The 17,275-nt window shown below is 43.7% G+C and overlaps 1 long non-coding RNA gene across 2 annotated transcripts in view; it reads left to right on the top strand.

Annotated features, from left to right (window-relative positions):
• The window catches only part of LOC124850472, an 80,946-nt gene that overhangs the window by 59,003 nt on the left and 4,668 nt on the right, over window positions 1-17,275 (top strand). Inside the window, exons 7-8 of one of the 2 annotated variants that reach the window (XR_007031328.1) lie at window positions 1,219-1,425; window positions 2,122-2,205. This is a non-coding gene — a long non-coding RNA (uncharacterized LOC124850472). Of the gene's footprint in view, window positions 1-1,218; window positions 1,426-2,121; window positions 4,521-17,275 lie in introns of those variants that run through there. The other variant, XR_007031327.1, reaches the window with a different exon arrangement.

Here is a 17,275-nt window from a genome sequence, read left to right as displayed (position 1 = left end):
GACCACAGCATCAACAAACAACATATTTTTAAAAACAGTAGAGGGAGAGGGTTGTATATGTTTGTGAAACCATAAGGAGGATCCCCCCTATCTGCACTTAAACTGTGAGGTACTTGCTACAGTCCAGCTGAACGTGAATTAACTTCGCTGCGTCAAAACTCCTAATTTAGTTATTTCACAAGAACTCCCAGTTGACTCATTATTTGCCTCATTTCCTCCCTTCACAAAAAATAATTGTCAAGGTCTTGCAGATGTCTGTGTAAACTACTATTGTATCATCATCTAACAAGGACCATATGAAACTCTGCGTGTGATACAGTGGTAGACATTTAATCTGTACATTTTGGTATAGACATGAGTCATATCCTGACTCCAAAAGTCTATTTCCAGTAGTGGGAGTTGCAGTGTTTCTCTCAAGAGGCTGTACTATATGCACCAGGTTGTAAAGCAAAAGTTGAACTAACTTCAGTGTTGACCTGAAAGGAGTTCACCTCCACAACACGCACACGGTGAGTTTGAGGCCTTGGTTTGGAGGCAGAACTAATAGCAGCCACAATTTTACTGGAGGCAGTTATTTTATTTGGGATCTGTGAATGTACAGGACTAGAGTTGAAGTCGTAAGCATGGCAGAAATAATCAGGCAGGGTGAGAATCAATATTGTGATATGTCACATTCTGATATTGTCAGCCGTGTCACGGTTACTGCGGTAGCTTTACATTGCTCTTTATCCTGCACATGCACAATTCACCCCCCGTGTCTTCTCTCAAACCGTCATTGGACACTTCTACCAAGTCTTCATTTTTCAACAAGCTCCTTCGTAAACGCTGCTGCTGCTGCTGCTGCTGTAGCAGCTCATACTCTGTTGACCTTATGTGACCTCAGTCCATTTCCATTTCTTATTTTTTATAGAACACTGATGTTTCAACTCTTCACTTAGTATGATGACGTCTTCTCATTAATAAATGAAAACATAGTAGTATGGATGTAGCCTATATGTCAGCCCTGCGACACGCTGGCAAACTGTTCAATGTCAGCTGGGATAAGTTCCAGTCCCTCCCCCGCATCCATCGCGGTATAGATAATGGATGGATAGAAACTTTTTCGTAATGTTAAGACACATTTTTTAAGTCATTTATTCTTAATTCTGGGTTATATTTGTTGAGTCACTGCTATATTTAGAATGCTGTGACGAGGACTGTTGGCTTGTGTCTTGGCAGTGCGTGCTACAATCTATCAGCTGCCCTGCTGGAGGAGAGCACTGCAGTGAGCCCCCCACCTGCCCGAGAGCTCCCGCTGTAGATTCCCCACAGGCCGAGCCGGTCAACGCCCCCTTGGTTACCTGCAACAGTCTGTCTCCTCGCGTCAGCTCAGAGCTGTGCAGCCCAGCTTGAAGCCTCCCCCCCTGGATTCCCAATAAGAGAGAGGTGTGTGTGTGTGTGTGTGTGTGTGTGTGTGTGTGTGTGTGTGTGTGTGTGTGTGTGTGTGTGTGTGTGTGTGTGTGTGTGTGTGTGTGTGTGTGTGTGTGTGTGTGTGTGTGTGTGTGTGTGTGTGTGTGTGTGTGTGTGTGTGTGTCAGTCAGGTTGGTGAAGGGGCTCCTCTCAGGCAGTAAACAATTCTTCAGGAGGTGCTGAGTCTGGACCATGTCAGGGTGGAGTTGATGTGGGAGCACAATAATGACACGACTGAGCTGTTTTTTGTTATCACAGATGTTTGCATACTGAAAACGTGTATTGCACATCAAGATAATTTATATTGTATTATATTACGAAAAGTAATTTCAATATTCATTTCAAGTAATGAAATGATGAAAAAGTATTTATATGGTATTATTTGGTAAATTCAGTATTAATATAATAAATTCACAAACAACAGCCGAATGTGACGTCTGTTGCTTCTTAAATATCATGTCACAATTATTAATTATGTTAGCCGGCTGTATAACAGTCAATCAATATCTGTTGTTTGCCCTGAAACCCTTGTTTGATGGAGTCATCCTGTCATGTAACACTTACAGGGGCTATATGTTCAACATCAATCCTTATCGCACCAAGAGCTGTCTCACCAATGTTAACTCTAGTTGTGGTTCTCTTGCTTCTATCACTTCTCTACTTCTGTTGCAGTTAGCAACAGCTAGCCAAGGTCTGGTCGGCCTCGTCGCTGCAGTGTCCAGTTTGCCCCGAAGAGGCAGCACGACTCAAGAGGCTGTAAGTTATGTATGCATCACCACCAGCCGCTCCCAGCAAGAAAGTACAGAAAAACTTGTAGCAGCTTTAATGAAACTCTTCAGTATAATGGTAACTCTGTGAATAAAAACAAAGTGGGAAAGAAAGACAGAAACGCAGGAGTGAACCAAGAACAATTAACTTTTAAAAGGAACAGTAATTAGTCGAGCTGAACTGGGCTCTCTGTGGCCTTGATGGGGCCAGTCGCACACATCGATTCTGTCAGAAGATTTTTTTTTTGGCGAGCGCTCCCACAGGCTGCGTGGCTCCGAACGCTGCTGTTCTTGTCATTGCCATCACATGACAAGTGTTCCCTCGCTCCCTGTCCAATTAGAAGCCACTGTGGAACCGAACCGTGAACGATGTCGCAGAACCCGTGACTAGGGTTGGTGGAGGAGAAAAATTTTGCAGAGGAGAACATGTTAAGTTTACAATAATCTGCTCCCAGTGAGTCCAAATCCAACAAGGATCCTACTGGAAGATCTAATGCCTCCTTAATTAACACATACATCAATTTAAATGATATATCCTGTAATTAATTAATCCTGTAATTGACTCAGAAGTGTCTCAGGAAGAACTACGTGGTTTGGCATTAATTACACGGAGTGGAGAGATAATGATCTGATATTCTATATCATTGTTTCAGTTTTTTAGAATTCCCTGTTTCTCACAGGAAAGATAGAGTTAATTAGCATTTTTTGTAGAGTAAATTCCTTAAAACAGTTTTACAAAAGTCTTAGCGACTGGATGAAACAGAAAGAGACCTATTCAAACCCAAATAGATGAGTTACTATTTAATATTTGCCACATTTGTTTGCTTTACCTGTAATTTACAACTACACAGACTAACTCACCTGACTAAAAATGGTTACTTTGGGAATAGAAGTTTATACTGCCAGTAAATATATAGTAAACCAATTGATCACTGTCTCTTCTACCCTGTTATTAATGCCTACATTGTCCTTTGCAGAAATCTTCCTGAGATATAACAGTCAGACATCAGCTTCTTTCTAGGAAATTGTTTGGAACATGTGGGACTGCACTTTTAAAAAACAGCACACCAACTCAAAGGGCAAGAATTCATCAGACATTGCAGGTTGGATCCTGGACAATCCAGCGGTGTGTACAAATCTGTGCACAAATAGAGAAATGTAGCTGTGTGTCAAATCTGGTGGGCAAACTGTTGCGCGGCGTGACCTTTCATGTTAAACCCCCGTCATTCACATTCCAGTGCTAAATGTCACCAAATGTCACATCAAGGCCTCGATATTCCAGCTCGTCAAGTCAGAGATGTGAATTGTGATTAAAAACAAAAAGAGGGCCCGGTATAATGTCGTTGCACGGCTCCACTGCAATCCGTCGCCCTGCTGCAGACAACATTAAGTGCAAAACTGTCACGTTGCTTGAAAACGGTTTGGCCAATTAGGCCCCTGCAATGCTGAGATCTGTGGGGAGATGTTTAAGGAATCAATAGCGAGCTAATTTCATGCAGGGCACTGAGCATGGAGAAAAGCCTGGTGATTATGTTTGGGGAACACTGAGGTAAATAAGAGTGTTTATCCATGTATTTATACATCTCAAAAACCAAATTCCTGGCAAGGAACACAGTGCGTTATACACTCTAATTGAAAGACTTAACAAACAGGCTGTCCGCATCCAAAAGCTTAGCATTAATGCAATGGAATGGGAACAGGGCTGAAGCTTTACTGCAAAACACCATTTTATAGAGACAATTCTCAGGGAAAAAAAGTCGTAAGTTGAGAGTGGGTTCCACGGCCTATTCACAGTCGAGTCAGGTTTGCTTGTGCAGTCTCTCGATGAGACTTGGCCTCAGATGTTTTCACACTCCAAGACCGGTCAGGAATCTCAAGTGGTCATGAAACACATTTTGATTGACAGTGTTTTGTCACTCCATCACTTTGTATCTAAACCTCAAAACAAGGAGGAGAAACATGTCACGGTGGCTGAAAAGAACCTGGGCGTTGAAATGTGGGACGAGGGCATTTAGGGGGAATAATGCTAATCGAGGCTGATGGGAAGAAAAGACTACTTGACGGAGCTTTGATATCATGAAACTTCTTCATGTTAACACATACTGTATACAGTATGTGCCATAATATATATAACTCATACTCAAATCAAGAGTATTTTGCCTCCGTTAGTTAGAGCAGTTGATATTTCAAAGGTGATGGCTTTGTTTCATGTTCTATATGAGCAAACTTTGGGGGTCAAAATAACATTTAATAATATGTAAAAATTCTCCAAAATGCGGCTACCCAAGAATTTCACTGGGCATGTTTTCCCCACTGCATTAAAAGATGTCTGAAAAATCAAGTTTAATAAGTTTTTTATGTTTTCAAAGAAACTAACACAGCCCCACAGAGACCGAATATCTGGTGTCTGAACTGCCAGAGCACAAATTTCCACGTCCTTCATCCGTCAAGGAGCACAAACTTGCAAAGTTGAAAAATAGCTTCATTTCAGGAAATGGCTCGGGAGTTTCATAACTCTACAAGGAGCAGTTGTGAATGTATATGTGAAAGGGATATTGTGTGTCATGTCAAATTTTGTCATTTTGTCCACCGTGTGTATGAAAACAAGACCTCTTTGGGATATTTAGGTTTTTTTTGGATTTACGCTGCAGTATGCATGAGAGGTCACCGATTTCAAATAATTGTTGATGACAATCAAATGATAAAATATACCTAACATCTTTTTGATTAGAAAAGTATAAGCGCTAAAAATATGCTGTGAAAATATCAAAGCGTGCAACCCACAGAGTACTTCATACAGCTAGTATTCCTATTCGCCAGGACTTCTGTAACTTTGTGATGTCAAAAACAATCACCTCCCTCAGCTTTGCCCCCAGCCTGGAACCGGCATGACCCATCGTCCGAGCTTGCAGGATGTGGTTCCTCTGTGTTTACCCGAAATGTGATATATTTTCAATTCATCCAGGAGTTTTATTAAGCTGCTTTCAGACGTACACTGAAGCCTGGACGTTCTCCTGACCGTTGAACTTCTCAACGTGAGTACGTAAATGTCCGCAAATGTTGCTCCTCTTTTCTTTCCTGCAAGGCCCTCTTATAAAAATGTCCAAGTGAGCCCAAACCAGCACATATGAGAATACAGAAGGAAAATATTCTGAGAATTCACAGCAAGCAAGCAGAGAGTTAACAAATACACTTATCCGGACCGTAGTCATATTCACGTCCTGCTGATCTACACAGACGCCACAGAATGAACAGCGAACTCAAAGTCGTGTCTGAATACAACTTTGTGCTTTGTTCAGTCACTCTAACTATCTTTTCAGCTTTTATTCTTTTCAACCCTATTCTTCTACCAAACAGCTATGTCTGTTTCAAGTTCCCCATGATTTATGAAATCCCGTTGTTTCATCAGTTACGCTTGGACTGAACAACAGCTATTACTACGAGTGTGTGTATGCAAACCATGAAATCCACCACCTAGTGTTCGAGTTTTCGGAAAAAGTATAAGCGTGACTGCACCTTGTATAGCATGGATTTTGCAGCTGTAGGTCTAAGAAGGATGTCCTAATTTATTTATGTTGTCCGTCCTCTCTGGTTCTGTGTGTGTGCGTGCGTGCGTGCGTGTACGTTCAGAAATGTCAACCAGGAGGCTGTATGAAAATCACATCTGCCTGTAATTATGAGAAATGGCAGCGTGCTCATCCTGAAGTGAGGCGTCATTACAGGCTCGAGCCTGTGAGACGGAGCGAGGGACGAGAGAATGAGCGGGAAAAGGGGGCAGAGAGATAAAGAGCGAGGTGAGAGATGATTGTAAATGTGCATCCATTATATGAAGAGCTCGGCGTATTTGCTGCTGTGGCTTAGGTGCAGGCCATTATGTGTCCAGCTACTTGGGAAAAAATGTGGATCTAAATACTGCAGTGCTCACCACACATACACACAAAGATATGGTATTGACAGAGCCGCAGATGTCGGGGTCAAAAAGTGATGATGCTTGTAGGTTTGGCGATGAAAGGAGCAGCCACTGTTCCGACACCGCCGTCTGTCTTGAGGGGACCGTTGGCCTGGCGCTCCCTGAAGTCAGGGAAGCCTCTGGGTTTTCATTTCATTCATGTCTGGCTTTGATCTTCTGGGTCAGCTCTCACCCACGATCCACACATCTGAAATATGAATATGATAGACGGTTCGCTTAGCCCCACCCACCTTTAGTCGCTGAACGTTGTGTTTGTCACGCTTTCTCCTTCGAAAATTCGGTGTGATATTTAGAAAAACATAAGTCTGTGCTTTTAGACGGGAGGCAAAAAAGTCGGACCTTTTAATTCTATCAGTTTTGATGAAATGGTAACTGTCGTGTCTGAAGGGACATACTGTTTTTGCCTCTACGACATATATGCTACACTACATTGTCAAGAGTTCTCCCTCCTACTCTGCTCCTATACAGTATGTTACCAAAGTCACTTCCAGCTGTACAACTGAAAGCATCATAGCGTGTTGAAAAGTCTCTTGAGAACTGCGTGACAAAGTTTACATGTAAGAAGGGATGGTGACTGACAGAGATGAGCTTCGCCCTCGGAGCTTGCCACAGCTCTGCACTCTCACTGCTCAAGTTGTATCACAAACTTGTACATTAAACACACGTACTTGATTCGGTTGCCACGAACACCAGCTCCCGCATGAACTGACTGTCCTTCGGCGATTCCCGTACGTTCTGCCGGCGATGCCATAGAAACCGCTTGGGGGCTCCGGGGCTCACAAGATTAATCCGTGTACCTGGGTCGGACCGGCTTGTTAGGCTAATTGCCTGTGGATATTTTATCCTTTCCGCCTGCAGACTTTGAAGAAACTCTCAGCTTCATGCGAAAAGGCTAAGTGTACATCTAATATCAACAGCTATAATGCTGTATTGATTAGGTTTTACTTGCTTACTAACCAGCTCATGTGGAATACATGGAAATAATTAAGTGATATTGTTCTGATATTGAAGTGTAGAGCTGGTTAGTCCTAGTATTATACTGTAAACATGAGAGAAAGGGATGTTCGTGAGTCTGGCTGCAGAGGCTGGAGTGTACATGTCCCTTTTCTAATAAAGACCAGGACATAACCATTCATGTTAGCATGCCTATGAGTATGTAGAGTGCATGCTATGTAAAATCACACGTGGGGTGGGACAGTATCTTAGCGCCTTCGTCTGGTTCTGTGAAACAAGCGAAACTGTCATAATAGAGCTCTTCTCCAAGGTAATGTAGCGGGATTTCTGTTGAAAAGATGTTTCAGATTCTAATATTCAAGGTCATTTTCCACCTGTCAAAGGGAAATTGCTTTTCATATTATTAGCACACCATCACTTTCTGTATTTGGAAAATTTCTTCATAATGGATTAATTATCATTTTTCAAATTGCTCATTATTTTCTTAATACCAAATTCGATTTTTATAACTTGCCATTAACCCGAGTGAATAAATTAAACTTGAGGGAACTGTCGCATCAAAATTAATTTGTCGGATAGGAGAACACTCCAGAGAAAAAACTCCCCCCAAGATATTCCTCCCAAAGTTTTACATCAAATTCCGTGTATCCCAATGCCCTGGTGGGTCTATTTGAATCACAAATAACATCATAAACTTGCAGAGCACCAGGAATCCGGGGAGACACAATGAACCGCGGACCAGGAGCTAAAATCCCAGAGACAACATTTGCATCTCAATGCAAAAAACCCTTACGTAGCAGGTTAGTGCCTCTGTCTATCTCAGCATGCAAAAAACATCAGATGATAACAAATTGCCAGCAAATAATTTGTTGACTAGGGCAATTATGGAGACATATGCTCATAAATACTACACAGTGTGCTACATATGTACACCATTAGAGCGTTCATTTCTTGTCCACAGTCAAGGCTCTGATCAATCTGAAGCAGGAAAACACCAGTTAGACATGTTTCCCTTTTCCAGGACTTGTGTTCATGTTGCTCTGAAGCTGCAGGACTGCAAACAAAAGTAAATATCAAAGCGTCCAAATGTTATACGTTTTTTAAAAGTACCAGCTCATTTACTACACATCAAAATGGGGAATGTCGCATACTGGGACGCGAGTTTTTTGGTCATTTTAAATGTGATAATGTTGTGAAAATAGCAAGATGGTTCTGGGTTCGAATCCCGGTTCAACCAGGGCCTTTCTGTGTGGAGTTTGCACGTTCTCCCCGTGTATGCGTGGGTTCTCTCCGGGTTCTCCGGCTTCTTCCCACAGTCCAGAGACATGCAGAATTGGGTCAGGTTCATTGGAGACTTTAAATTGACCGTAGGTGTGAATGTGAGAGTGAATGGTTGTCCGTCTCTGTATGTGGCCCTGTGATAGGCTGGCGACTTGTCCAGCGTGAACCCCGCCTCTCGCCCAATGTCAGCTGGGATTGGCTCCAGCCCCCTTTCTATACATTATTTAATATTTCTCTACTAATTCATATTTAATTCCAGTCTTGTTTTAAACAAATTTTATTTGACATATCTATTCTGATAATTTTTTTTGTTTATTTTTCTTTTGTAACTTTTAATGTTAAATGTTATTTTTGTGTATTTATAGTCGTCTGTACCAAAAGCTAACAAACAATGAAAAAAATGATCAGCATGTGCAGTGAAACAAATACATTGAGTTTATATTACAAGCCATGTAAAAGGACAGGAAATGTATCCCTATTCTGGCTCCGACCACCTCCCATAAGTCAAAGTCAGTTTTCATTGATTGAGAAGATGCGGTGCCGGATTTGATCATAATTTTGCTCATGGCAACAGTATGTTCTCATAGGAATGAGTGAATGTGTGTGGTAATCATAAATTATTAATATGTATGGAGAGGTATAGCCGACTCCCCCAAAGGAAACTGTGAGCACATGCTGCAGGGGCTTCATTTCAACGCCTGCCACCGCCATTGATTTAGAGTCCAGTGTCAGCAGAAGCCTCATTTAGGAAAGTCATCCGTCTCGCCTGCCTGGACCCGGCGAAAAGGTTATTTAGCCGCCCAGTGCTTAGTAGCAGTAGATAAAGGCTGCAGAAAAGAAATTCTGCCGTTGTGTGTTTGTGTTGACTATTGATTGCTGTGCCTTGTTTGTGCAGAGCTGTTCACCTGGTGCATCTACCTGTCGTGTCAGGAGGGGAGCGGGACACCGGCCCATTGGTTGATCAGACTCAGATGGTAAACACGCTGATGACCCTGCTCGAGCTCATTACCATCTCGTAATCTACACCTGAGCTTCACAATTAATTCAAATGCAAGAAAGGCGCCATTGGCCGCTCAGAGGATTGTGGGTAAGTTATGCAGGAAGTAATACAGAAAATCCGGAGCCACAGCAGGAAGGCATTAATGTGATATAACACAAGGAAGGAATCTATTCTCGTCCTCATTAATAAAGAAGTGTATGCTGGTTGTCATAATAGACTGAGTGCTAATGGATTACATTTTTGAATGTATAATTTCTCCAAAGGCAGAGGAGGATATTCACCCATTTTCATTCAGGAACTGGTTTGTTCCTTTCGCAGCGCTTAGAGTTCACACACTGAGCAGGAAATGGAAACATAAAAATGGGTTTCAGCCAGAATCTGTGCTGCACTTGCTTTTCTTTCCAACATTTAGATGATAAGATTAATACCACTCTCATTTCTGAGTGTTAAACCTATTTAGTGTGTGTGTGCGTGCGTGCGTGCGCAGATTAAAGAAGATAAAATGGCTAAATAAATTAGTCGGGGGGAGGAATATTTTTTTTCCACTCAGTGCAGAGCCAGGCGGTTTCCCCCATGTCTCGTCTTTATGCAAAGTTAAGTTGGACCAATTCCCAACCCAGAGACATGAGATTGATATTAATCATTTCAGGTTTCTGTTTTTAATAGCATGTTTTTGGTTGTTTATCCAAATCAAACAATCAGTCCATTAAATGAGCTGGCAATAATTTTGGCATTCATCCGCGTGCTGTTCAGTGATATTTTCATTTGTTCTGCCGTTCATTGTACAAACACTTGTGTGAAGTGGAGACAGTCGCTGTGGCGCGATCGTTCACTTGCAACTTTAATGCAGAACGGCCTAAGTGTATGAGTTGTTTTGCATGAATGACACAGTTATTGATTATAAGATTGGTTGGACGTCGTCTTCATTACACAGTCTACACCTGCAATGTTTTCAATAGTCTACCTGTTAGTTCAGCTTCCGCTGAGCATTAAGAGGTGAAGGCTGAGCCCCTCGGGAGCTGCTGGGGTCTGTGGTTCAAGCAGCCTGTTGTAATGACCCTCTTTGCTTTGCCCCAACAGCCATAGAATCCAATCAAAGACTAATCCAGCCTCCAACATCCTGTAGGAGCAGGTGTACATTAATCTGTTAGTGAAATTAAGCCTCTTGTTAAAACCCCTGTCGTGTTTATCTTTTAATTAAAACCTGATAGATAGTTCACTTCAGTCATATCACACACACGGTGCACGTGTGCTGCAGTTACAGGAGCCGCGTGTCCTTGTTTAGCAGGAATAACATGTGTGTCCTATTATGGCACAATTCCTGTGAAACACGGATTTAACAGGATTTTCTGATTTGAGAGGCTCTGAGCCAACGTGGACACTGAGTGAGCCGGCACATGCTCAGTGTTTCCACTAGACAGTTTCTTTGTGCTGCATTGTGGTGGACAGATGTGTCAGTGACACAATGGTAACATCCTAGTGAATAATGCGGCTCTCTGAAGACAGGAGAACAAGGCCTCATCTTCGGATCAGTCGCTCACGCGCTTGTCAAATATACGGTAAAAGTTCAAATAGGGTTGAGACACTTGAAATAATTAGTACGACCTGGTGAAACAGCAATAAAGCTGGATTTTTATAGATTTTATATCCATAAATTGAGAAACAAATTGTATATTATCTTATACAGTAATGAGCAATCTGGAAATATTATTGAAATACAGTGATAAAATAGACCTTATGTCTTATAACTTTTTAGATCAATGTTAAGCATCACAGAAGTCAGCAGTTTGGCTTTAAAGGGGCAGTAAGCAAATTTAAACCAAGACATGTTTTGTTAAAAATCTGTGGATATTTCCTCCGTTCCGTTTTTTCGATTTCTTTCCAACGACACTTATTTTGACTTATCACTCTGTGCTGCCACTTTCTAATGAACGTACAGTAGGTGCTCATGGTACAGTTGTGGTTATGTTGGGGACAAAATAGGCCATTACCTGCACACCGCTGACGTCTCCCCCTGCAGACGGTTGCATAACAGCTTAGTTTCTGCGCTCTCCTCCAAAATCCTCTGTTTATACGGAGTTCGTCCTGCGCCTGGCAGGTATTTGTGGTTAATCGTTTGATATTCTGAGCTCATTATGTGATGGGATTTTTCTGTCTTGTGCGACTGAGACATCATTCATTCATTTAACTTTCAACCAGCTGCAACATATATCACAAAAATAAACACATAATGATACTATTTATTTTCCATGATTCATTCTCCCAAGTGCTCCATGTACATGCTACTCTAGTCTAACTGTTTTTTTTAAATTCCAATTGAGACAGTTGATGGCCCAACTCTTGGATTTCAAAATGTTTCTGAAAGAGTGTTGTATGTTTTCATCTTTTAGCATCATTCTTTTTTCTTTCCTTTTTTTTTTTTTTACAGCCATGTTCATCTACAAAAGAGCTAAATCGTACTTCAAACCCAGTAAAAACAAACGTCGCTTTGTATTTACACTCACCGCCGCTTTCATGTCGGAGTCAGCGCGGCGGAGCGACCCTGACTGGCGGCTCTGTGCTGGAGGCGGATGTGGTTTGTGGTGGACGAGACTGTGACTTCCACCGATGGTTCATGGGATAATATGTTTATTGTGGCGCAAACTGGCAGTTATGAGGTTAGGAAAGGAGAGAAAGGAGGATGTGACTGGTGGAAGTTCACAATGTTGGCACTCATTTTCAGATCTGAAAGTCAAATGATTGTTGGACCAAAGGCAAACTAATGACAAGATAGAAAATCACTGCGAGTGAGAGGGCGACAAACTGACGAGAACCCAAGTCGAGCCGAGACTCATTAGTTCGTGTGGGACCAGTGTTCTTCAAACCTATGAATGTTTTATATTTCCAGAACTTGTTCAGAAGGAGAAAAGTGTCATTTGAACAGCTGTAATTAAGGGTTTGTAATAAAGTAGTTACAGAGGAAGTTGGAGAAACTCAACTTCGACAAAGAATTGGTAGCACAACTCCGACGACATTAGATGGTCGACAATTTACAGTGGATCTGGAAATAGTTCACAATTAAAGTACCGAGGGAATAAATGAATTGGGCATGAAATTGTTCTGCAGTATATCAAAAGAATCACTTTGAACCAGTAAGAGAGCCTTGGGAGCCTTTAAAAGAAAAGATATACTCAAAGATATGAAGTGGTGGCGTTTCTCATTTCTGCCGCTACAGAGAGGAAGGACAAAACGAGCGAGGGAGGAGGAATAAGAAACAAAGAAGGGAATCGGGGAGAAAACACACATCTGCGTCTGAGAAAAGAGGAGGAGGAGGGAGCTGATAGGACAGACGCTTTGCTCATTAAAAGATGGATGTAGATCTGTATTAGACACGGCTGCCTTTTATGATTCGTAGAGCAGAATATTCTTACCTGTTGTTGTGTTGCTCCGTCTCTCTGATGGCAAATATAGAAGAATAAATAGTCAACAATATAAAAACCAAAGTGATGATGATGGTGAAAGATGAATACACTAAGTTAGAATATATAGTCAATGAACTGTGGATGTCTCTACAAAATCCAGTGGGGAATTCATCCAGTAGATGTTCTGCGATATTTCAGTGAAAACTGGAGGAAAAGACATGCAAATGTTTTCTCTAGGGAACTTTAATATCTGTCGAAAATCTCTTGGCGGTGTGTTAACTTGATATTTCACACCTCATGGTGGTGCTAAAACAAAAAAATCACCAAAGATGAATCCTCAGGGGACAATGCATGTTAAAAATATTTGTATTTATTGTGCAGTGGCTGGATTATGTTTCGTCCCGCTGGTTGAGGATTTTGAAAATACCTTCAGAAGCGCTTGTATGCTGTCAAATTACAGCGGGAAAAAACTCTTCGCTCTTCGCTGTGTAACTGTGATACTAGAGAAATTGCATATCTTGGACCATCTGCTGCGACGACGCAGAAACACTTTCTCCTCCTGCCACAATAGCACGCAGATGAAGGACGCGTGCGTGCGTGCGTGCGTGCGTGCGTGCGTGCGTGCGTGCGTGCGTGCGTGCGTGTGTGTGTGTGTGTGTGCAGATATTACAGACTTGATGAAATTAGCGATGCTGGACCTCACACCCGGGCCACGTGGCCGTCGTTGCTCTGGTGGAAGTGGGCCCCGGTCAACAGATGGCTCAGGCAGCGGTTCGGACAGATTCATTTGTTCCCCTAAACAAAGTTGTCACCATCAACTGCCGCGCTCTTGACACGAGACCCCCATTAGTGGAGTGTAGTGGTCTGAGCGGGAGACGGGACGTGAACCGACGCAGCGAAACGGGCAAAAAGGAAAAGATCCATCTGTTCTCCCCCCTCATCCATCCGTCCTCTCATCTGTCCACCCCGCTCTCCGTTATTTATGAGACATTAGCTCCGTATGTAATTAATCGGTGCTGTTAATATTGAATGCATCAAGTTAATGATTTTGAATCAAGGAGATGTTTTGGTGCTGTTGATTGGGCCTGCAGGGCACATATCTGCAGTGGTTGGTGTAAACTGTCGAGCCCTCTTTTGTCTCCGTGTAATGAGCTGAGTCACGGTCCGCGCTGCCATGTACAGTGTACAGGAGGTAACGCAGCGCGCGGGTCTGTTTGATCCGTCTGCAACAGTTTCTACGTGTGTGTGTGTTTGTGTTTGAAATGGCAGATGAAATGAATACGAAGATGAGGACAAAGGAGATAATCTGCTGTCGTACATCTTCAAAACAAGCGGAACAAGCCATTCATTTCGTCAGCATGTGAGAGGCCCTGTGATGTCTCACTGTACTCACTGTAGTGTTCCGTACTTTTTCTTTTTTCTCTTGCACCGCGCTCAGCGGGAACGCTGTGACCTTTAGCGACAGACGACCAAATAAAAAGCCTGCGCACAAACACCATAATGACTGTATATTTTTTCGTCTCCTTCTTATCATCTCCAGGGATGAATTCTCATTCGTACGTCACACATCAGAGACTGTTATCAAACACAACCTTTTAAAGTCTCGCGCTACGAGCACGTGTGTATATATGAAAACAAAAGAAAGACGAGGATGGGCTTCTGTCGTGAGCAGCGGTGAAGTGTCTGTTTGGATCGGATTACATGAGATGAAGAATTTCGCATCTGCAGGCCTGTTTAATTGGGAGTGAAGCGCTGCTCTGTTTTCCGAGGGCTCAACACAGGAGCTGGATCATAGAATGAGCTGTGGGCTTTTCATCTGTGCCTCTGAGCTGTAGCTCTGTGCTCGCCTGCCTCCTCTTTTTTTTTTCTTCTTCTTCCTCCTCCTCCTCCTGTGCAGCAGCGGTATAGTTGTAGCGGCCTATATGTGGACAGTTGGTGCATATCAATCAGGACGAGCGATGCCGTCGACCACGTCCTGATTCCTCTCGCTCTCGCCGATACATGCAGATGCAACTCCGGGCCAAAGAGACAGACAGAGAGAGGAGAGGCGGCTGGTTGTTGAGTACTGTAATTTTGAGATGATAATAGCGCTGTCAGCATGTGTGGGAGTAAGTATTAGGGTGAGCTGGTGCAAGAAGGCACCGTCTTGTTGGTAAATGATGGCTCTTGCATGGCAGCGTGGTTGCGGCCGGGGACGGTCAGTCAGCAGTTTCCAGAATGTTCTGTGGTGTTGGTCTGTGGAAGTGGATGCCTCGACTGTACCACCACACCCTCGTGTGTCTCTGCAGGACATTTCGGGGGGGAAAGGAAAAAAGTTGAAGGGCATCAATGTTTAACCCGGAGCGAGTGAGAGTGCGTTTCTCCGAGCTTGAATGTTTGATCCTTGAGTTGTGCACCGAAGCCTCTCAAGTGAGAGCCGACCTCCGTGTTTTTCTTCCCGGGAGGGGACGAGAGCCGCCGATTTTAAAGTGGCGGTGCCGACGTCACACGCGAGGGAGAGTCGGTGACTCAGCCGTGTTGCCAGCATGCTGGCGACTGTTTATGTCCTGAGTGGCGGCCGTGGTGGGAAACCTCTCCCACCGCTTTTGTGTCTACGTGCGTCATCCGGCGCACTGCATCATTTACGCTGCACCTCAAATGAGAGCCTTCTCGGGCTAAATAAAGGCGGCCCGGCTCTTACGCCACCGAGGGCCAAGTGTGCAATAACAGTATGCCAAGTGAGAAGGAGAGACACGACTTGTTCACGTTGCTCTGAAAATATCGCCGCGGCGTCACGCTGACAGGCGGCGGGCGTGGCCTCACTCGGAGGTAGGGGGTGATTTCACTGAGCCTCTCGCCGTTTCTCGGGAACAACCCTGTTTCCTCTCTCAGCAGTTTCTGCACCGGTTCATTCCGTCCAGAACTTTATACAAAGACCAGAGTTCAGTTGAAGATTTTTTGAGGTGAACTGGCCACTTTGGTCTTTGCTTCACAAATCCTAACAAATCCTCACGGAAAGCCTAAATCCCCGGGCGACAGATGTGTCCGCAGGATGTGGTTTTAATGTGTTATGATGGTGATGAACATGATGGTATGAACATGAGGGCACATCGTGGCATCGGGCTTCCGGACAGATCGTCGCACAAGCCTGTTCTTGTCAAACTTTCCTTAGTTTCATCTTCGTCTTTTCACTTGGCTATTTCGTCTAACGTGTTACATTTAACTCCGGCGGTTGACGCCACTTGTTGAACAGGGATTACTCCCGAGCCGTTTACGCGCTGCTGCTCTGCAATGCAAAATCAAGTAGCAGACGATGTCTGTGTTGTGATTTCGTCTACATTCACTTTTATACCGATCACCCAGAGAGAAAGTTCTGAGAGAGTCCTAGTGGTCGTGCACGTCTTCTACGGACAGAAGCTACAAAGTTGCCAGAGCAGCAGAAGTCAACTTAGTGACAAAAGGCAAAAAGTCGGCAGCACAGCCTGTTAACATCCCGCTGATGATAAAATAGAAACTGTTCTCACCAGTTCACGTTGAAAGAACGACCAATGGGGAACGTCCAACAGTCGAACGCCCGAAAACCTACAAGTACTTGTGGTGTATTTTTGTCATCATATGTAATGATAGCAGTTGATAAGGTCCACACCATTTGTACTTTGGATGGTTACGTTAGGGGCCTCTTGGTAACCTTTTGACCTTTAGTTTGAAACCCCCTCTAATCTTCTTTTTGCCTCGCATGACCAGATGTTGCATAAGACCTTCTGAAGTCCTATAAAAGTCTATGTTTTACGAAGTGTGGACAGAGTCGTCCCTTTGGCTGGATGCTGTCCAAGCTCTGCAGGGCTTGTGTTGATGCTGGTCTTTTTGTAATAAACCTTTATGTACAATCAAGACGGTGTCGGCGGACTTCTCTTCAATACATCTTCACATCATCGCGTCTTAGTGTACAACATACTTCTTCAAAGTCTCTGTCGCGCTCGCCGTCTTTTGGACAGTCCCTCCTCCCCGTGCTGCTCAAGAAGAAACACATCCTCAACCCACCACTTCCCCGTGACTTTCAACTGTCACATGCACGGAAAAAACGCTTTAATCTCTTCCTCTTGTTCTACTTTCGTTTATCTTCCACTTGGTTTGCAGCGTTTTTCCTGCATAACCTCGCCCGCGCTTGAATCGGAGCAATTACTCGCCTGTCCCGCTGTAATAACAGTGGTCACGACGGAAGACGAACCCTCCCCCCCCCCCCGCCCGCCTGCCCCTCAGTCACAGGATCAAGGACGGCTGGAGAGGATGCGAGCGGCGCTGACAACACCACACACACAACGACTAAACCGACAGCGCTGCGCTGACACCGCCTGTCGCTGCCTCACAAGGAGAACCCAGCTCCCAGAGAACTTCAGCGGGTCCGGGGAAACTCTGTACACCTAAATAAAAAAAATGTTAAAAAAGGAAACCTTGATGACCTCTCAACTCGTGG

The sequence above is a fragment of the Scophthalmus maximus genome, chromosome 8 (assembly GCF_022379125.1).
Source record: "Scophthalmus maximus strain ysfricsl-2021 chromosome 8, ASM2237912v1, whole genome shotgun sequence".
Classification (NCBI taxonomy): Eukaryota; Metazoa; Chordata; class Actinopteri; order Pleuronectiformes; family Scophthalmidae; genus Scophthalmus; species Scophthalmus maximus.
Note: the sequence above shows the minus strand (reverse complement) of the source record. Positions and strands in the feature narration are given on the sequence as shown.